This window comes from Canis aureus, chromosome 22, assembly GCF_053574225.1.
Source record: "Canis aureus isolate CA01 chromosome 22, VMU_Caureus_v.1.0, whole genome shotgun sequence".
NCBI lineage: Eukaryota > Metazoa > Chordata > Mammalia > Carnivora > Canidae > Canis > Canis aureus.
Genome location: NC_135632.1, coordinates 9,292,226 through 9,315,412, shown reverse-complemented (window position 1 = coordinate 9,315,412; position 23,187 = coordinate 9,292,226).

Below are 23,187 nucleotides of genomic sequence, written 5' to 3'. Positions count from 1 at the left end.
GGGGAATTCTACAAAATCTTCAAAGACTAGGTAATAAATATTGTTGATGTCAATACAAATACTAATCTTAAATTGTTTCAGAGGACAAAGGAAAACTTCTGAATTTTCATGAACCAAATAGATATCTAAATCTAATTGATATCTAAATCTGATAAATATTTCACACACACACACACACACACACATACACACATGCACGCACAATGATAGCTGTAGATCAATCTCATGGAAGGTTAATGTAAAATTTTCCTGTAAGGGACTGGTTTTTATGCCTTACTGGTTGAGTTCAATAAAATTTTTGAAACATATTTATATCCATCCTATTTTTTAAAAAATTTATCATCTAACAATGTGGAGGTCATCCACAGAGATGCCCAATGAATTTACCTAACAGAGAAAAGTGAACTTAGCAGAACTTACCAGAAAAGTGATTTTCATAGGCTGCATAAGCCATATGACATATTTCTTGACTTTCAGAGTGAACCCCAAATGGCAATAGAAGTTTAAACTTTTTATTTTGCTTCTGTATTCTGTTCCTGCATTGAATTTATCTTGATTTTTTTCTGATTTGCACAAACTGATAAGTTTTTCTACTTTGGTAAGTTAGCAATGATTGAGAATTTATTCTATAGTATTATGCAAGTGCTGGCAAACTAATTTTACAAAAGGCTGGAAAGTAAATATTTTTGGTTTTGAGAGTCATATAGTCTTCATTGTAACTACTCAACTCTGTCATTGCACTGTAAAAGGAACCATAGACATTATGTAAATGAATAAGCATGACTGGATTAAATAAAACTTTATGTATAGTCACTACAGTTTTAATTTTTTTAATTTTCATATTTCAGAAAATATTATTATTTTGATTTTTTTCAAATACTTTAAAATGTAAAATATGTTCTTTATGAGTCATTAAAAATGGACAGTAAGCCAATTTGGCCCATAGATTGATTTGCCAACCTCTAATCTAACCATTTGGTGATTACTATTCAATGATGATAAATATCTCTTTTCTCTGTTAGACAAAAGAAAATCCAATTTGTTAATCTTTTCGATTAATTTTCCATCTTGAGTTCAAAATGATTTAAAAATTCTGTACTGATTGGGAAAAACAGCATTTTGATGTATGGAACTATGTTACTATGTGTCTATATTTGTGCTCACTTTTGACATATAGTTGAAGTTGTACAACTGATGAATTATGGTATTCTATGTGTCTCTTTGTCTATACTTAAATGCTTTCACATGTCATTGCTTTTCTATTTCTGGATGCTTTCAAGAATTATTTGTTTCTTAAAATAACCCTGTTGGGATTGGTTTATGGAGATAAATAAGTATTTTTATAAATAATATATTTCTAAAATTCTCAGAAAATAAGAGAATTACCTTCAAATAGTTTAAATGAGCTGGACTTAAAAATATCCTTCTTATGGAAATTGTTAGCACAGAAACATTTTTGAAGTGAGACTAGTTTAAAATATTTATTTAAAAATAAAGTTATGTCTTTCCCCTGATTTATCAGTGTTAAGTATTGTACAAATATACATTTTGTTTTACTTGGATTTTTATCACATAGATAATGTTAATCTGGAAATCCTAAACCCATACAGTTTTATAGATCAATACACTGACAACACTCCTACATGATATTAAAGTTATAAAAAATTATGTTTGTAGTTAATTAAATTAAGTCATCATGCTAATGAACTTTTTAAATCAATAGTAATTTATAGTGTGCTAACTTAAATATAATTTCTAAAACCCTTGATGAATGTTAAATTGAGCAAATTAATAGGTAATTCTTAGATATGTAGATATCTAAATGAGATGGAATATTGAAACACTGATCAAAGACTAATTTATTTTTTAAATACTTTTGCTTCTCATTTTCTTTTTTTTTTTAAAAGATTTTATTTATTTATTCATGAGAGACACAGAGAGGGAGGAAAAGACATAGGCAGAGGGAGAAGGCAAGACATGATTCCAGAACCTGGGATTACGCCCTAAACCAAAGGCAGACGCTCAACCACTGAGCCACTCAGGTATCCCACTTCTCATTTTCATATATTACAGAAAGTTCATATCTTTGAGGTATGAATTTATTTGCCTCAATTTATAATACTTGAGTCTGAGAAGAAGCTATGGAATATGCTACAATTCGCATTTTGTTTTGAGGATCTTGCTTCCTTGGTTTTCAGATTAATGCCTTCACCTAAAACAAAGGTTAGCAAATGATGTTCCATGGGTCATATTTGGCCAGCCACCTGCTTTAGTAAATAAATTTTTATTGTAAAACAGTCAAATTCATTTATTTACATTTGTCTATAGCTGCTTTCATGCTATAACAACAGAGTTGAGTAGTTGCAACAGAGACTATAAGGCCTGCAAATCCTAAAATCTCACTATCTTGCCATTTATAGAGATTGTTTGATGATCCTTACCTTAAATATGAAAGATTATTCTTTCCCTTCTATGAAATCCACATAGAGAGCAGAGATTCAGTATCTTATGAGAAGCATTTTCTTATTTTATTTTATTATTTTATTTTATTTTATTTTATTTTATTTTATTTTATTTTATTTTATTTATATCATGCCCTTCACTATTAACAAGAAACAGTTTCCTTCTCAATGAAAGAACTAAGATTCCTTACAATAGCATCCCCTCCTTCTATATTTATTTTTAGGTGTTTTGTCACTTTGATTAAATTGATAACCAAGTGTTGCTTTTCTGGCACTCATGATCCTAGCCATCTTAGTCAAATGCTCATATGCCCTATGATAACTTTCACTTGCTTTCCCAAGATCAGACCTAAATTTATACCATATTTCTTAATTAGATACACAGTATATCTATATACTAAATGGGAAGAATTATTAAATCAAAAGAGACACACTCTTAGGTTAAGTTTGTTTGCTTTACAAGAAAGCCCAGGAGCTTTATCAATGCTCTTTCTGAAATTATCTGTATTTATCTTAAGGGGAAAGACTGATCAAAATCTTTAGAACTAGCTGCAGTTATAAAAGAACAACAGTCATTGTTTATTATTTACAGATAGCTTTTGATATTCTTCAATGCATGCCTGAAGCTTCTGCTACAAATTACATTCCTGAGGTATGTCTTCAAAAAGGGCAGTCAGACAGTCTTCAACAAATGGTGTTGGGAAAACTGGACAGCAACATGCAAAAGAATGTAACTGGCCATTTTCTTATACCACACACAAAAATAAATTCAAAATGGATGAAAGATCCAAATTTGAGACAGTAAACTGTCAAAATTCTAGATGGGAATATGGGCACTAACCTTTTTGGCATTGGCTGCAGCTACTTCTTATTGATGTATCTCTGGAGGCAAGGGAAACAAAACCAAAAATCAACTATTGGGAATTTATCAAAACAAAAATCTGCACAGCGAAGGGAACAATCAACAAAACTAAAAGGCAGTCTACAGAAGGGGAGAAGATATTTTCAAATGACATATCTGATAAAGGGTTAGTATTCAAAACATATGAAGAACTTAATCAAACTCAACACCCCAAAAACAAATAATCCAGTTAAGAAATGGGCAGAAAACATGAATAGACATTTTCCCAAAGAAGACATCCAGATGGCTAACAGACACTTGAAAAGATGCTCAATCAACATCACTCATCATCAGGGAAATACAAATCAAAACTACAATGAGACATCACCTCACACCTGTTTGAACTGCTAAAATTAACAACACAGGAAACAACAGGTGTTGGTGAGGATGTGGAGAAAGGGGAACCCTCTGACACCAGGGGTGAGAACACAAACTGGTGCAGTCACTGGAAAAGAGCATGGAGTTTCCTCAAAAAGTTAAAAATAGAGCTACCCCACCATCCTGCAATTGTACTACTAGGTATTTACCCAAAGGATACAAAAATCCTGATTTTAAGGGACACATGCATCCCAATGTTTATAGCAGCATTATCAACAATAGCCAAATTATAAAAAACAACAACAAACCAATAGCCAAATTATGGAAAGAGCCCAAGCATCCATCCACTGATGAATGGATAAGGATGTGACACACACACACAATGGAATATGACTCAGCCATAAAAAAGAATGAAAATCTTGTCATTTGCAATAATGTGGATGGGGCTAGAGTGTATTGTGCTAAGTGAAATAAGTCTGTCAGAGAAAAACAAATACCATGTGATTTCATTCATATGTGGAATTTAAGAAACAAAATGGATCAACATAGGGGAAAGAAAAAGAGAGAGGCAAATCATCAAACAGACTCTTAACTATAGAGAACAATCTGAGGGTTACTGGAGAAGAAGTCAGTGGGGGAATGGGTTAAATGGATGATGGGTAATAAGGAGGGCACTTGGGGATCCCTGGGTGGCTCAGCGGTTTGGCGCCTGCCTTCGGCCCAGGGCGTGATCCTGGAGTCCCGGGATCGAGTCCCACATCAGGCTCCCTGCATGGAACCTGCTTCTCCCTCTGCCTGTGTCTCTGCCTCTCTCTCTCTCTGTGTCTCTCATGAATAAATAAATAAAATCTTTAAAAAAAAATAAGGAGGGTACTTGTGATGAGCACCGGATGTTGTATGTAAATGATAAATCACTAATTTCTACACTTGAAACTAATATTACACTGTATGTTAACTAACTGGAGTTTAAATAAAAACTTAAAAAAAAAGAAAACAGACAAGCTAAGAGTCTCTTGGAAAGGACTATACAAGATACTCTAAACAACTGACATCTCGAATACTAGTCTTTTAGGAACAAACTCCTCAGCTGACATTACTTAGACAACTTTTGGCTCATACCATTAGACTGGAAACAAGGAACATGTCAAGAATGCCTATTACCTCTATTTCTACTCATCACTGTACTTAATATAAGTGCAATAAAACAATAAAAGAAAATAAAATTATAAAGATTAGAAAGAAACAAAACTGCCATTATTCAAAGATGGATTTCCAGGACTCTTTTTTAGTCCAGAGGTAAAAGGCTTCATGAAACCAGACAGCTGACCCAAATTCATTAGATAAGAATTAATTAAGTAGCACTCACTGAACTGCTTAGGAAAAGTTTATCATCATTATTTGCTTAGAATACTGTCAATGCTATTTCAGTGCTCTTTTTTTAAATAACTATATGAAGAAATCCTTTCTCTTCTTAAGCTAGTTCTAACACTTAAATAGACTGCTTTCATAAACTAAAGTGAAATATTTTGAAGTGATAGCTGCTTCTCAGTGAACTCCCAGGTTCAGAAACTCTTATTGGTGTCCTTTCTTTTTAGGCAATAGAGTCATTTGCATAGGTTTAAGTAGAATCTGTCCTCCTTTCTATCAGGCAATAATTGCACAAATTGATTATCCAACCAAAACCTTACTTTCAGTGGCATATTTGAGATGGATTTCATTCAGTCAGTTACAAACTACTGACCTCCCGGGAGTACTGACAAGGTACCTGACTAATGGGTTCCCAGTCTTATAGGTGTAAGGAAGTTCAGCTCCTGTCAAGCAGGAGCCTTAGAAAATTTGGGAAACCTCAATAAAAGAAATTCCCCCAAGTTTCTAGATGCAATAAGTGAAATTTAGTGGAGAAAGATTTGGGGGGTTTTCCAGACTTTTAAAAATCCAATCTGAGATGCCTTGTGAAAACTTCCAGATAATAATTCTGCAGCTTGAATAGTTGCTCAATATTGCATGCCCCTACATTTGCAATGCAACTCCAGGAGGCCGACCTGGTTAATTAATATTCTTGCTACACGAAAGTGAGTAATAACTACAAACCTAAATGGGACAAGCCTTTTTGAGAGAGAGATTGTTTATGATGACAAGAGGGTTAGTGACTGTCACAAAGAATTATGGATGACTTTTTAAATATGCAAAAGAGACTGTCAGGTATCCTTTCAATAGGATGCTGATACAGGTAAAGATGTGGTTAAATTAATACATCATATAAGCTATTAATTCAATTAAAAGGAATTGTAGATTAAAGACATAAAAGTATATGATTATTTCAATCAATTTTCAAAGACATTGATGGCATGCAGAAACTATTTATGATAAAGATTTTTTTAAGGGGGGAGAGGGGCAGAGAGAGAGGTAAAGAGAGAATTTTAAGCAGGCTCCTTGCCCAGTGTGGAGCCAAACATGGGGTTCAATCACATGACCCTGAGATCATGACCTGAGCCAAAATCAGGAGTTGGACATTTAACTGACTGAGCCACCCAGACACCCCTATTATAAAAATTCTTAATAAACTGTATATAAAAGTGCCTACCAAGTTAATGTAACAAAGTACCTATAAACCCCTATAGTAAACATTGTACCCAGTAGTGAAATATTTAAAAAAATTTTTTTTCAAAAACTAGGAACAAGTCAAGAATGCCTAGTACCTCTATTTCTACTCATCACTGTATTTAATATAAGTGCAATAAAACAATAAAAGAAAATAAAATTATAAACATTATAAAGAAACAAAACTGCCATTATTCAAAGATGTAATGATTGTTTTAAAGTCAGGATTCTACAAATAAACTGTTATATTAAGTTAGAGTTTAGAAAAGTTGCTGGATATGCTAAAGCTACTTACATTCCATGTAGCAACAAGGTATAATTTAGGATTATATGTGATTTAGAAAAAGTGTTCCTTTTCTGAAGAAAAAAACTTAAGTAAATGCAAGGCTATACTATCTTCATAAACAGGAATTCTTAATATCATGAAGATTTTAATTCTTCCCAAATTTCCCCCTTTTTTCCACATATATTTTTTCTTGGTTTGGGAGATTTCAATAAAAATTACAAAAATGTTTTCTTTATGTAATCTGACAAGTAGTCCAATTGTAGGTGATTAAGCAAAGAGATAGATTTAGCCAAAATACCGTTGAAGAATTAGAGAGGAGGAGTTGCTCCACCAGATATCAAAATCTACTAGGAAGTGATTATACTAATTAAAACTCTGCATTGTTGACACAGAAATAGGAAGCTAAAGCAATGAACAGAATAGAGGACCCAAAATAAGCCTGTGCATGTATAAAAAAGGATAGATTTGGAATTGCTGATTAGTGAGGAAGGGAATCAGTGAATGAGAGGATGGCAGTTTCCCAAATGGAAGAATAACTAAAATGGTTCCTACTTCACATAATACATGAAAATCAAATTCAGGTGAATTAAAGAACTTAAGTATTAAAGGAAAATCTATATAGTTTTAAAAAGAGAATATTGTGGTGCCTCAGTGGCACAGTCAGTTGAGTGTCAGACGTCTGGTTTCAGCTCAGGCCACGATCTCAGTTTCATCTGAGGGCTCTGGGAGGGGAGGAGATCCTTCCGTGTTGACTCACATCGTCTTTGGTGGTTGGCAAGATTCTGTTCTTGGCAGTCTGTTGGACTGAGGCCTGGATTCCTTGCAGCTGTTAACGAGGGACCTCTCTCAGTTCCTTAAAATGTGGGGCTCTCCCTGGGAGCTCACAACACAGCTCCTGACTTTATTCAAAGAGAGAGAGAGAGAGTGAAAGAATGAGAGAGAGCAAGCAAGACTGAAGCCACAGACTTCTTGGAACCTAATCTCAGAACTGACATCCCATCATTTTTTGCCACACTTTGTTCCAAGGAAATCACTAGGTCTAGCCCTCACTCAAGAAGAGGAGACTACACAAGGGCATGAAAACCAAGAGAGCAAGAATCGCTAGAGATCATTTTTGAGGTTCTCTATCAAAGTCATGATAGAAATGTATAGAATAAAAACAGTCAATAAACATATTAAGAGTTGTTTCAGGGGATCCCTGAGTGGCTCAGCAGTTTAGTGCCTGCCTTTGGCCCAGGGCGTGATCCTGGAGTCCCAGGATCGAGCCCTGTGTGGGGCTCCCCACATGGAACCTGCTTCTGCCTCTCTCTCTCTCTCTCTTTCTATCATGTCTATCATGAATAAATGAATAAATTTTTTTTTTTAAAAAGAGCTGATTTAACCTCCCTAGTTAAAAGGAAACACAAACCACAATTTTACACTCACTAGATTAAAAAAAGTAAGTCTGATAATACTAAATGTTGTAAAAAATATGCAGAAATAAAAATGATAAAAATGTAAACCGATATGGCTTTAAAAAATAACTTCTTAAAAAAATAAAAAAAATAACTTATCTCTTAAATAAAAAAGTTCAACTGGCATGTAATCTATAACACAGCAATTCCATACTCCAAAATTTAGTAATCTAGAACTCTCAAGTATATATCCTAGAGTGCTTGCACATCAGAAGACAATCTTAGCCACATTGTTCATAATAGCAAAAAGATTAGAAACTAGAATGGATAAATGAATGGTAGTAGATTCATGCAACAGAATAAACAACAGCTGTGTATATCAATAAATATTGTGTAAGGAAACCAAGTCACACATAAGAAATATGGTATGATCCAATATAAGTGTTCAAAAAATGTTCAAAAGCTAAACATGGGGTGCCTAGGTGGCTCAGTTGGTTAAGTGTCTGACTCTTGGTTTCAGTTCAGGTTGTGATCCCAGGGCCCTGATCTCAGGGTTGTGAGATTGAATCCTGCATCAAGCTCCATGCTCAGCCGGGAGTCTGCTTGGAGATTCTCTCCCTCTGCTCCTTCCCCATGAGTACTCTCTCTCAATTAAATAAATAAATCTTTTTTTTTTTTATTTCTTAAAGAAAATCTAAACAATAACAATAGGAATACATTTATATACGGTTACACCACTAAAAAAAAGCAAAGCAAATAAATGATGTATATAAAATTAAAACTAGTTCCACGTAAGTGATAGAAAGAGAGACATAATGGAAAGAAGTTTGTAGGAAGCTTCCAGAAGGCCTTTGTTCAAGAACCCATGAACCATTGATTCAATAACTGCTCACGTTTTGAAGAACGAATCCCCTGAACAAAATGAGGGTATTCTTGTATCAAAGTCTTCTTTATTCCTTTCTTCTTTTCTCCATCTAACACTTTTTAAATACATTAAATACTTCCTTAATTAATGAGAGTGTATCTGATTCTATGTTTCCTCAAACTACTTTCTGGAAATAAAGAAATAAAATAACTAACAAACTAATATAATTATCTGAATTATAACTGTAGCAATGAACTCCAATTCAGTTTCCATAGCAGTGTCTAATATATTCATATAATCAATTTACAGAATAATTTTTAAAAACCAGAAAAACACAAGACTCATATACATAAAAAATTAAAAATATACAAAGCAACTCTCTAGGATATGTCATATTAATACTATTAGTCGAAATAAGTTGGTTTGTATTATAAAAAATCTGAGAAATACTAATGTGGAGTCAGAGAGAATATTCTAAATGAATTAAATGATACAGCACAGTGGTTAACTTAGCAAAATATTAGCTCTAAATTATTTGTCTCCAGTGACCCCTGAGAAGGGCTTATTTCTGTGGTTTGAATATAAAAAGCTCAGGAATGCTAATCATTCCATCTGGAAATTAAAATCCCAAAGTGCTAGATTAATGAATGTTTCCAGTTAGCGCTTATATGCAGAATAGTAAAGATGTTGTGAATTTGTTTTGACAAAAGTGATTAGAATTTTTTGACATTTTCAATACTGAGATTGAAGAAACCAAACATGATACAGTATAATTCAGTAACACACCAATCTTTATGAAAACACAGAATGCCACTAAGTTAATCATATGATGTTACTAATTTTAGGAATATAAATTTTTTTTACAAGTTGGGAACTTAAAAATAAAGCAACACTTTAGTGCATTGACCTTGTTTTCCTCCAAAAACACATTTTTATTTTATTTTTTAAATTTTATTTATTTATTCATGAGACACAGAGAGAGAGAGAGAGAGAGAGAGAGAGAGAAACAGACACAGGCAGAGGGAGAAGCAGGCTCCATGCAGGGAGCCTGACATGGGACTGGATCCCGGGTCTCCAGGATCACACCCCGGGCTGAAGGCGGCGCTAAACCGCTGAGCCACCTGGGCTGCCCCAAAAACACATTTTTAAATGACATCCTTTTCTACCTGCTTAGGATTTGTAAACAATATATAGGGACACTGTGTAGTGACATTTTACTTTTATTGTACAATATGAGATAATCTGCATCCTGTATTAGTCAACCTAATAATTGTTAAGTTTTCATGTAGATTTATTATCAACTTACTAAATGAATACACTATAAAGTATTTGGTTTTTAAAACAATTTTAAATTTTGATAACTACTTAGAGCCCCAAATGGAGCAATTATTTCTTCCCTTCAACTACAATAATATATGTATTGGGAAATAAATAAGAAATCTAAATCTACTTTTTTGTTAAATTTTATTTATTTATTCATGAGAGACAGAGAGGCAGAGACATAGGCAGAGGGAGAAGCAGGCTCCTCACAGGGAGCCGGATGCGGGACTCGATCCCAGGACCCCTTTGCCCTGAGCCAAAGGCAGATGCTCAACCACTGAGCCACCCAGGTGTCCCTAATTCTACTTTAAAAAAAAAGTTTTATATAAATAAGTTTGGGGCCTGGGGGTCGTTAAGACTTACCTAGTCCCTCCCTGTTAAAGATCTCACAGTCCAGTAGGGGGAAATACTAGATCATTAATTACAATCATAACAAGTTGCAACTGCAAAGGAGTAAGGGTGCGCCACACCATATAATACTATAATTGGCAATGTTCCACTTAGTCTTGGGAATCTAGAAGGCAGCTTCAGAGGAAGTATAAAGGGAAAAAGAAGCACAAGGGAACTGCATGGAATGAGGCATTGTCCAAGACAGGAAGCAGCGGGACATGCCAAGAATTTGAAAGACAGCTCTGTAATTGGGACACAGGGATCTGGGGGAGGAAAACGGGAGTGAAATCTATTTCCTTTCTCCATTCTGGTCATTATCCTGGTAAGACTCCAAACTCTTTTCCCTGGAGTACTGCACCTTCCTCCTCCAAAATATTTTTGCTTAAATTCAAACTACACAGGGCAACCAGAATAATTTATCTTAAGCTCATTATTATTGTGATGTGTTACATGTTGAGATATATATATATATAAATCATACATGCTGGGTGACCATACCATCAGTCCTTAGCCATCCACTTGATCTTGCAGTCGTGTCCTGGCTCTCCCCATCTCAACTATCTGTGAACTCACTTCCTCCGGTCTCCCTGTACCCACTCTACTCCAGCCATGACTCCTTGGTGTGTGCTCAGGGCCTTCACACCTGCAGCTTGCTCTTAGCTAAATGTTATCCTAAATCTTCTCAGTGCTTATTCTCTCCCTACACTCAACACTGCTCAAATGTCACCCAAACACTGTTAACAGACTCTGCTCCACCCCAACCCCACTTTCTTTTCCTTTATAGGACTGAATATAACTCAACAGGTGTTATCTTCAATTGTTTACTGTCAGTCATCTTTTAGAATGTAACCTATGAAAGTAGAAATTGGTTTGCTTAAGGCTATCTCTCCAGCACCTAGAACAATGTCTGACCCGTATTTTAGGGCTCAATTATGTTGCTTCAGTGAGTGAATAAATGGAAGAGTTCCCTATCATACCCTTGGTCTAGCATTCATTAACTGCAGTCTCTGTAGTTCAGATTGCCTTGGTTTAAATTCTATCCTGCCATTTATTAACAAAGACTTTGTGCAAATCATCAAAACCTTTTACCCTCAGTTTCTTCACTTGCAAATTAGGAATTATAATAATAGTACTACCTCGAGGTTTTTCTGTTTTTTTTTTTTTTTTTTTTTTTGAGGATTAAATGAATTAAAATATGTAAAATGCTTGACACAGGAGCAACAAGGTTAGAGTATTTGGTCTTCTCTGTTTCCATTCCTTCTCCAAGCACCTTCCCACACACACTTGAGACTCCAGCCTATTCCCAAAACACTGTAACCTGATTGCAGCAGAATTCAATTTGATGTTCTTCCCATAGGAGGTGCCCACTTGCACATAAAGTGACTTAGTAGGAGTAAAATGTAGCTGCTCTGGTTGGATGACTCGTAAAAGGTACCTCTTCTAGGCTGCTGAAACCTTCCCATAGGCTCCCAGAAGGATTTCAACCTCCATTCCCTCAAGCAAGTGACCCACACAAGCATAAAATATACAACTTTACCCTGTTTTGCCAATCTCTGCCCTTTCCCTTCTCTCCAAGTAACAGCTAATTCAACACAAGTCTTAGCAACTGCGTTAGTCAATATGAGACAATGACAAACAATACCCAAATGTCAGTAGCTGAAAAAATAAAACATTGTATCTTCTTTCTGCTGAACCTTCATCTCAGATCATCAGAGACTTAGGTTTGTTTTTCAGGGGCCCTCACTGAGCAACCAGTATCGGGAAATTTTCCACATCAGAGGGTACAGACAGCTCTCAAGGTTCTCACCGGCAGCATTAAATACAGTAACTGTTCTGGCCCATGTCACATCTTCTTACAATTCATCGGCCAAAACTAGTATCATGATTCCATCCAATCACAAAGAGTTAAGAAATTGCATTCCCACCATGAACCCAGATTGTGGAGAACCAAAAGATATTTAGCAAACAGCACTACTGCCATAGAGCATAAATCTATGTGTGAACTTGTTCTCTAAGACCGCCCCATCTCTTTCCCAGGATATAAAAGTAACATTAAGTCATTACTTGGGCATTATCTCTAGCCTGTTTTCATGTCCCAAACTAAACTTATTTATTGAAAACAATAACCAATCTTTCACAGACACTCTTACATTGTCTTATGCATAGAAAATACTCAATACCAATAAACTATTTTTTTAATATTTATGAGGTATTGAAGTCATATGTCAGCCTTAACTTTGATACTATTATTCAGGGTTCTCCAGAGAAAAAGAACCAATAGGAGATAGATAGATAGATAGATAGATAGATAGATAGATAGATAGATGATAGATAGATAGATAGATAGATAGATAGATAGATAAATGAGATTTATTATAGGAATTTGTTCCTGTGATTATGGAAGCCAAGAAGTCTCATGATTTGCCATCTGCAAGCTGGAGACTCGGGAGAGCCAGTGCTATGATTCAGTCCCAGTCCAAACACCCAAGAATCAGAGGCCCAAATGGTGTAAGGCCTAATCCAAACCTGAAGTCCTGAGAACAGTAATGCTGACATCTAAGGGCAAGAGAAGATGGATATCTCAACTCAAGTAAAAAAAGCAAATTTGCTCTATTTTTGTTCTATTCTAGTCTTCAGGCTAGTAGCTTATCACATACTTGTGTTCATTCTTGCCTTCCTCCTTGCCTGAACAATCACCACATAAAAACTCCTATTCCATAGTCAAGATCTAGTTCATCCCCATATCTCTGTTTCCCTTTAAAATAAGTTGTCTGGTCCTGTTATCACCAATCTCTACTCCATGGTCACTTGAAGTCATGCCACTCAGTATTTTATGCCTACTACTCCACCACGACAAGTCTCTTGTCAAAGTCACAAGTGGCATCCCCATCAATAAATCCAATGAACAATACTGGGTTCTTATTTTAGCTGATCTTTTACTAGTATTAGTACAGTTCATCACTTTCTATTTCTTTTTTTTTTTTTTTTTTAAACATTGGTTTAATTTTTTTTTATTTATGATAGTCACAGAGAGAGAGAGAGGCAGAGACATAGGCAGAGGGAGAAGCAGGCTCCATGCACCGGGAGCCCGACGTGGGATTCGATCCCGGGTCTCCAGGATCGCGCCCTGGGCCAAAGGCCCGCGCCAAACCGCTGCGCCACCCAGGGATCCCCCACTTTCTATTTCTTGAAGGATTTCTTCACTTCACTCCTAGGATAATACTCCTCCTTGGTTCTCTTCCAAACATCTACCCCTTTGGATTTTCATGGCATAGAATTACTAGTAATTCCATTTCTCAATATATAACCAAAAGAACTGAAAGCAGAAATTCACACAGATATTTGTACACCCACGTTCATAGCAATATTATTTACAATAGCCAAAAGGTGGAAGCAAACCAAGTGTCCATTGATTGATGAATGGATAAAATATGGTATATGCATAAAATGAAATATTATTCAGCCTTAAAAAGCTAGAATATTCTGATACATGCTATGATAATGGGTGAACATTGAGGACCTATGCTAAATGAAAATAAGCCAGTCACAAAGGACAATTATTATATGATTTCACTTACATTAGGTACCTAGAGTGGTCAAATTCATAGGACCAGAAAGTTGCCAAGAGTTGAGGGGGGAGAGGGAATGAGGACTTAAAACTTAGTGTTTCCAAGTTTCTGAGTTACCAAGTTTCAGTTAGGGAGAGTGAAAACATTTTGGAGATGGATGGTGGTGATGGTTTCACAAAACATAAATGTACTTAATGCTGTAGAAAATGCACTTTAAAATGGCTAAATGGTACATTTTATATTATGCATATTTTACCGTAATCATAAAAAAAGACCATGTTGCTTTTTGAATATATTTTGAAGGCAGACACCCAAACCTGAAGGATTTTATGTGAGTATGAAAGAAAAAAGAAGTTTGGGTTTGATCCAGTAAAATAAATGGGAAGACTCCAGGAGTTGGAGATCTGGGGAGAAAATTAGATATTTGGTTGAGACTGTGAGATTGAAGTGAAACAGGCAAATGGATCGTTGTAATTGACTGATTGGTTTTCCTGCTTCTGCCCTTGCCTTAAGGTCTAATCTCAACACAAAAGAGTAGATGTTAGGGGTGCCTGGGTGGCTCATTTGGCTAAACATCTGCCTTTGGTTCAGGTCATGATCTCAGAGTCCTGGGATCAAGTCCTGCATCCTGCATCAGGCTCCCTGCTCAGTGGGAGTCTGCTTCTCCTTCTCCCTCTCCCTCTGTCCCTCCTCCTGCTTGTGCTCTCTCTCTCTTTCAAATAAAATCTTTCAAAAGAAAATAAAATAAAATTGAGGTATAGCCTTTTTAACTGTCTTGCCCAATGGTGAATATTTTGGTGGTATTGGTAGAGAAGCCATCATATATCAGATAAGATATAATAATGCACCAGAGATATTAGGGAACTAAATAAAAGAATATTTCTGCACTCATAGAGTTTATACCCTATGAGGTAAAAAATGGACTTAAACAAATAAACATGCAAATAAATATATCATTAGTAATAAGTAGTAGATAGAAAAATAAAGCAGGAAAGGGGATGACCAAGGGGAGGGTTATTTTATACTGTCATTGAAGGCTTCACTAATAAGATGGTATTTAAACTGAAATATCTATAAACATGCTGGGCGATGGGGTAGGAGTGGAGCCTTCTAGGCAGAGGAGACAGTGCATGTGAAGGATGTGAGGCAAAAGTCTAGCCGGGGTGACCTGGGGAGAGTCGGGAGGTCAAGTGCAGCTGGAGTGCAGCAAGGGATGTGAAGAGTCAGAGATCACAGGGAGAGCTCGTGTGGAGCCTCCTAGGCCAAACGTGAAAACTTCATTTTACTCTGAATGAGGTGGGGACCATAGTGATATATGATAGCTTCTCTACTATTTGTTAAACGAATGAATACATGAATGAGCCTTTTCTGACCACTCCAGAGAGGTGTTCAGAGCTGGTGTTCAGGCTCCCTACTCTTAATTTGTAGTAAAATAAGAACTGGGACTGCCCTGCTTACCTCTGCACTGTTTTATTTTTTTATTATTATTTTTTTAATCCTTTTTTTTTTTTTATGATAGTCACAGAGAGAGAGAGAGAGAGAGGCAGAGGGAGAAGCAGGCTCCATGCACTGGGAGCCCGACGTGGGATTCGATCCCGGGTCTCCAGGATCGCGCCCTGGGCCAAAGGCAGGCGCCAAACCACTGCGCCACCCAGGGATCCCTGTTTTAATTATTTACTATAGAGTCCTGAATAGACCGCACCTAAAATAACATTAATATTCACTCGCTCTCCGCATTTCTGATTGTCTCATCCATGTAACTTTAGAGTGTGTTTGAATCAGGATCCTTGCACTGACATTGCTTGATAGGAATTTTACATCTCTCTTCAACTTTTCCTTGTATCTTTTTAAATCTCTTCTCTGTGGCTGACAAATTCTAACCCCCCTTCCCCCCCGCAAGGTCTGAAATGTTCCTTTGTCCTCTGCATTTCCTATACATTTGTTGTGGAATCTCAGTACTTCATCAGATTCAGGTCTGAATTTTTTTGTTTGGCAACACCACTTCAGATGTGGTGAAGTGTTCTATCAGCCAGCACTTCATCTGTTCTTTTTGCCTCTGCTGAATTCCTTGCCCATTTTTCCTTTATTGGGAGTATATTTCTTCTACTCAGGTTTTTATGCTTTTGCTATATAGACATGTATCCATAAATAGCTTATTTTATATTACCATAACAACATATTTATGGTATCATAAATGGTACTAAATTTTATTTTTATTATTTTTTTTGGTACTAAATTTTATGTCTGATACAGAAACTTGCTTTTCCTACTTTTTTGTCATCCATTAAAACTTTTACCTATTTCATTCATTTTAATAGGCATTAAGTATCCCAAATTATGAATATGCCATGATATATTTGTTTCCAATTTAGTAATGCTGTAATATTTGGTGTGCACATGTGTTCACCTAGATATAGAATTGCTCAGTCCTACAGGAGGCGTGTTTCAAACTTCACCATACCTTGCCAAATTGTCTTCCAAAGCCCTGATAAAAGTTTAAGCTCCCACCAGTACTGAGTACTGTTTTCCCAAACCTACACCAATACTTGGCTGGTCAGACTTTAAATTTTTGCTGATCTGATATATATAAAGTGCTTTATAATTTTTCTTTCCCTTTGCATTCTCTTACTACACAAGGTGAGTGTGATCACCTTCATGTATTCGTTGCCAATTCAGGATTCTTCTGTGAATGACCTCTTCATATTATTTAGTGGCTTTTGCCTCCTGAGATTTAAAAAAATTTTTTTTTCTTTATTAGCTTATCAGAGTGCTTTCTTTATTCTGCAAAACAATCCTTGGTCAGCTATCAAATTGAAACTACTCCTAGACTTTCACTTGTCTTCTGACTGTGCTTATATTTGTTTTTTGTCAAACTGTGTTATTTCTCCCTTAAAATTTATACTTTCATAGCTTGTTTAAAAAACCATTACCTCCCTTACAATTATAAAAACAGCCTCCTGTATTTTCTTTAATATTTTAGATTCTTTCACTGAAATTTCTGTCTTTAGTCATTTCTATTTCTTTCCTATGACCTGATATATGAATCTGCTTTTAACTTCCTATATTGTCCCCATCTGATTATTGGACAGTCTTTCCTTTCCTCCATTGATTTGTAATGCCATCTTTGTGGCTTACCCATTTCCCAGATAATGATGAGTCTGATGCCTGAGATGTCTATTCTATTCAATTTATGAAATTATTTATCCTTATATGCAGGCATTATTTACAGTTTGGGATGAAAAGTTCATAAAAAAGAAATTTTTTTAACCAAGGAAAGACTCAGCCAAACATTAATGGTCCTCTCATAGCTCATTTCCAACCGTCTACCAATAAACTATTCCCATTTTAAGAGATCGCTTCATCCATTTGTATGTCCTAGTGCACTTGCCAGGATCCTGGAATTGCTGCAAGCAAACACATTGTACATTCCCTCTCTCTTGGACAAATTCCCCACCTAACATTCCCTCCCCACCCCCCCATCCCCACCCATGGTCTAGCCAGTCCCTTACATATTCATGGCTCACATGAGCCCTGCACATGTCACAGTTCACCAACTTCCCTGGATTATTCACTTGGTTTTCTTCCTCCATGAACATTTTTTTTTCCTGTTGCCTGTGAACTCTGAAATACGTGTCACGACTGAAGAAACGATCAACATAATATTACAAATCTGGAAGTGTTTATTGAAAGACATGTCTGAAAAATGTTGAACATTTGCAGTTCAAAAATTATATCTTAAGCAGAGGGTCAAGGCAAATTTACCTGTATAATTTAAATGTAAAAGATCTAGCAGCAGGGAAGGTTACTATAAATATTTCCTTTCTACTCCTTTTTGGATTTATCTATTTGACCTCCTTTCTAGTCTCTGACATTTTTTTGGCCAACTTAGTACTAATATGTCATCAGTCAAACCAGCAACAACAAGGAAATCCTATTGCAGGGGGAAAAAATTAAAGGCTTTAAAATATTGTTGATTGAGGAACATAGAAAACATCATTTAAAAACCTTTTAAATTACCATTCCCTCCGTTACTGCTAAATTTCCCTTTGTCTCATTTCATGCAGCTGGTCTGAATGATGACAGAGTGGTTTGTGATTATGTGGGTGACATTAGGCGCCAGCTGAAATGGACACTAAAGGAAGAATCCAGCATCCTGCATTTATAATTCCTGCTACATTTGGCACTGCACCAACTTTACAAATATGCAATCCCCCTCCCCCCCTCTTTTTTTTTTTTCCTGTAAATCCCATGGCCAATGAATGCTGCTATGGCAACGAAAGCCAGGAAAGCCAGGGGGGCTTTGGCTATAAAAAGAGTTTTTAGAGCATCATGGTAACTGGGAGCCTAGTGGCAGACTCTCAGGCAACCATACATTGTTAAACATCCTGTCTAGAAGCAAACGCTTCTACCAAATTTATTTACCTGTGTTGTCGAATCACTTGCTACAGAATTCTAAGGGCTCTTATTGCTATGATGGTTTTCATTTTCAATTATTGTATGGTTCATTCAAATCACACAGGTACATTTCCAACAGTTATAAGAAGCTTCCTAAAATAGACTTTTAGAAACTGAGCACAGCTGTCAAAATAATGTTATCGTCTTCAAGAATCTGTTTCGAAGATAGTTATTCCAAAGAAATTTAAAAGTTATATTCCTATATTAGCACACTAAGTAGTTCATACCAGTTTAGTAAATCAAATATTCCATACTGCTAGCTTAATAAGATGGGGAGTCATGCATGAAATGACTGCCAGGTTAATGACATAGGGAGCCATGCATGGCATGTATTTGCATATAATAGCACAGAATGTTCTCCTAAATCCTTTAAATTACTCATCAATTCTTAAACAGGCATTTAACTAAATCCTCATTCAGAATCAGGAAGAAAGTTTTGTGTGTGTTTTTTAAAAAAAAAAAAACACCTACATATTTGAAGTAATTAGATTGGAGCTAAACAAAACCTAAAGGATTATTTTTGGTTGGAAATTCTAGCCTTGAGGAAAGGGTACAGATCTGCATAAAGAAACAAACACATCTCCTGGACCACGGTAGGGCACACACCAGCAGCCAGTCTGTTTCCCATCACTGCTTCTATCATATGCACAGTGAGCATAGATCAGAAGTTTCACCAGTAGCCTCAGAAATAAAGATGTATATCTAAAGCGGTGCAAACAATGTAGATTGAATTTGGAATTGTTTATTGTGTACAGTGTTTTGATGGTCCCAATTTTGAATAAATGAGCAGGATTTCTTTCACTTGACAACCTGTATATTCAAGGTATTAAGGAACGTCTTTACTCTCAGATCACCTTGTTTTTACTGGTTGTGTAATCTTCTGCACAAAATATGCAGACTGCTTACAATCAGAACAGTTATAAACCCCAGCTGTTAGAGGAAATCAGAAAACACCAATGTCACACAAAGTCTATTTTCTCTATTTGAGAGTGATGGTCTACCAAGAGCTTCATGAATACTCACAAGTACTCATGGTGAAATGAGATGTATTATCAAGGTCGAAAACCAAAACACATACAAAGAAGAATGGAAAAGAGAGAAATGCAAAGATTTAGGTAATTGGTATTCTCTTCCTATAGTGTCTAATGGCAACTAATCTTTGAGTGTTAATTCTATGTTCAGTGCACCAAGTGCATTATTTTGTAGCCTTCACAATAATATTCAGTGTATCATTATCTCCATTTTACAGATAGGGAAACTGAGGTTTGTAAATACTAAGTAATTTGGTCAAGTGAGAAGCTGAAGGCAGGTTTTAAACTCTCCTCATTTAGTTTAAATCTCATTTCCCTTCCACAAACTACACATCTTTCTACATTATAGTTATTAACAGAGTATAAACTAAGTCTTGAGAAAATAGGGGAAATGGCTCAAGAATTTTCTTTTCTTTTAAAGATTTATTTATTTATTTTAGAGAAACAGAGAGAGCATGGACATGCAGAGGCAGAGGGAGAGAGAATTTTGACCAACTCACTGCCAAGGGGAGCCTGAAGGTGAGCTCGATGCAAGGATTCTGAGCTCATGCATGACCTGAGCTGAAATCAAGTGTTGGATACTTACCCGAGTCACCCAGGCATCCTGACTCAAGAGTTTTCTTTTTTTTATAATAAATTTATTTTTTATTGGTGTTCAATTTACCAACATACAGAATAACACCCAGTGCTCATCCTGTCAAGTGCCCCCTTCAGTGCCCATCACCCATTCACCCCCACCCCCTGCCCTCCTCCCCTTCAACCACCCCTAGTTCATTTCCCAGAGTTAGGAGTCTTAATGTTCTGTCTCCCTTTCTGATATTTCCCACACAAGAGTTTTCTTAAACAGTGTTCGCGATATGCTGGATATCTTAAGCTGTCATTTATCTTCAGTGCTAATACAGAAGAGAGATGAATGCCATCACCCAGCACTTTTCATGATACAGCTACTCTCTCTGGGAGTTTTGGTTGTTTTTAACTATTGATTATATGTGAAATTAACAATAGGGTGTGTTTTGTCACTAATATCTTAAAGCAACTCTGAAGTGTGGTTCTGGAAATATAAAGCAAAAGCCTACTCATTGACAACAGAGGCTGGAAGTATCTATGTGAATATTTACATATGGTCAGTGGGTTGACATAAACTCCATGAAGCAATGTTTTCTTTCAAGTGTAGCACTTTCTTAAGTGTTTATTATGTCTGACTGGAAAATGAGCTCCTTTCCAGTAAGACGGGTAGTCTTGCTGTCAGATAAAATAGTAGCCATAGCTGTATGTGTGACTCTAAACTAAGGTGGGTTTAGCAGTCAGCTGCTAAAACAAGTGATTTACAGCACTTAACATCCAACCAATAAATATAACTGAATATTTTTTAAGTTGTAAAATGTAGTTGCACAAAACTAAAAAAAAAAAAAGCAGGGTGTTCTTTCTTTCTACTTGACTCATAAGTTGCATACAAAGAAATGCATTTGTAAATAAAGAAACCATAGATATCTGATATGGAGTCAAAGTACAGAGATACAAAAGTGAATAAAACATAGTTTTTTGCCTTCCCAGTGCTCATAGAGAATGGAGGAAGCACCCTAAAACATTTAATCCTGTAGATTCTACAACATAGAGATATTGGAGCACAGAAAGATAAATTTAGCCCAAACAGAGGTGGGTGGTAGGGAGGTCAGGAAAGGTTTCCCAGGTGACATCTAAGTTGAAAATGACAGGATACAAAGGACATAGTCGGGCAAATGTGAGAGAGGAAGCATAGAGTGTCTGTCAGGCTTTGGAGTGAAATCCAGCCAGAAAAACACAGGAATTAAATGCAGCTCAGGAGGCCTGGTGGGGCAATAGCCATGTCAGGACCCAGGCAGTGTTCAACTTTAGAAAACTCTATAATGGCATAAATGTTGAAACTCAGTGCTAAACTAAGCTATTGTTAGATGTAGTTACAATGGGCATATTTTCTGATCCAAAAAAAGTGGGATAAATTATTTGATAAGATTGATTATGTACAATGGAGTGAATGCTGAGGTGTGATTTTCTCAAAAAATCTGAATTTACCTAATCACTGTCTAAAGAAAGTAAATTTAACCTGAATTCGGTAATAAATTATTCATAATCTCTGTTTCTCATATAATCTAGAGATACCAGTTTCTTGTTGGTTTAACTCTAATTTTCTTCTTAAACCGCAAGTAAAAAATTGGATTACTCATGATCCTGGATTCATACCAACCTATAATCTGTCATATTTTCTTCTTTGTGTCTATTTATTCATTTTTTGATAACATAATAACCACCTGGAAACCCACCACTTCAAAACAAAAGCTATAACCTACATAAGCTACATCTAACTTTACATTTCCCTTTACCACCAACCTATCACCTCAAACCAGGTAACAGTCGTCCTGAATCCTATTCATTTTTTTAAAAAAATTGATATTATAAGTTGAGACACTATCACTAATTAATCTGGGTTGACAATCATAAATAGAAACACATGGCAACTCTGTTTTTTTTTTTTTTAAGATTTATCTATTTATTTTAGAGAAAGAGGGAGCTCATATGTGAGCAGGGGGAAGGGCTGAGGGAGAAGGACAGAATCTCAATAAGACCATCCACTGAACTACCCTGAGATCATAACCTAAGAAATCAAGAGTCGGTGGCTCAACTGATGGAGCCACACAGGAGCCCTGGCAACTCTTTTACAGATAATTTATTAGAATAGATTTATTATATGTATTTGAACCCTGTCAACTACTTTAAGCTTACTACAACAGTTTACCCCATTGTACACAATCCTGTCAGCTAAATTCAATATATACTCAATAACTCAATATCTTTTATCAATGTATCTTCTGCTCAGATCAATTAGAATTTGTTTCTGCTGTTTGCATATAAGAACCATAATGAGTGTAACTTCCAGAACTGAAAAAAATAAAATGGAAGAAATAAAACTTGAAAAATAAAAAGAAGGTAGAAAAAAATGACAAGAAAGATTGGGAACAATAATCAGATAACACGAAATAATATGTCAGAAATACACCCAACTATATTAGTAAGCACAATAAATGTGACTGGGTTAAACCTAGCTATTTAAAGACTAAGACTCACACACACAAAAAAGAATCAGAAACTCACAGGATTTTTAAAAATTCAACTTTGTGCCATTTCTATTTACAAAATTCCAATCAAACACAAAATAACTATAAAGTTTGAAGGTAAAAACATGGGAAAAAATATATATTGCAGGAAAATTGTAACTAAAAGCTCAGCATTTTTACTTGTTTTCTAAAAGCAATGATTAAACTTGTATCCCATTCCTTCTCATCTCTGCCCACATTTCTGCATACTGCATTTAATTATCATACCCATTACTTATATCAAAGAATAAGGCTCCTTGCTTTGTTAGTTGGACTAGGAGCATTTTCATTCCTAAATTTTCCTAATACTTCAATTAAGTTGAATTGTTAATTTCTATATGTAGAAAACAGTGAGAAGTGGAAATCCTACAAAAGTGGAGCAAAGCTGAGCTCAGAATCCTCTTATCTTTAATCTTGCATTTTGATGTATGGGCCAAATAGAGTTGACATTATATAAATAAGAG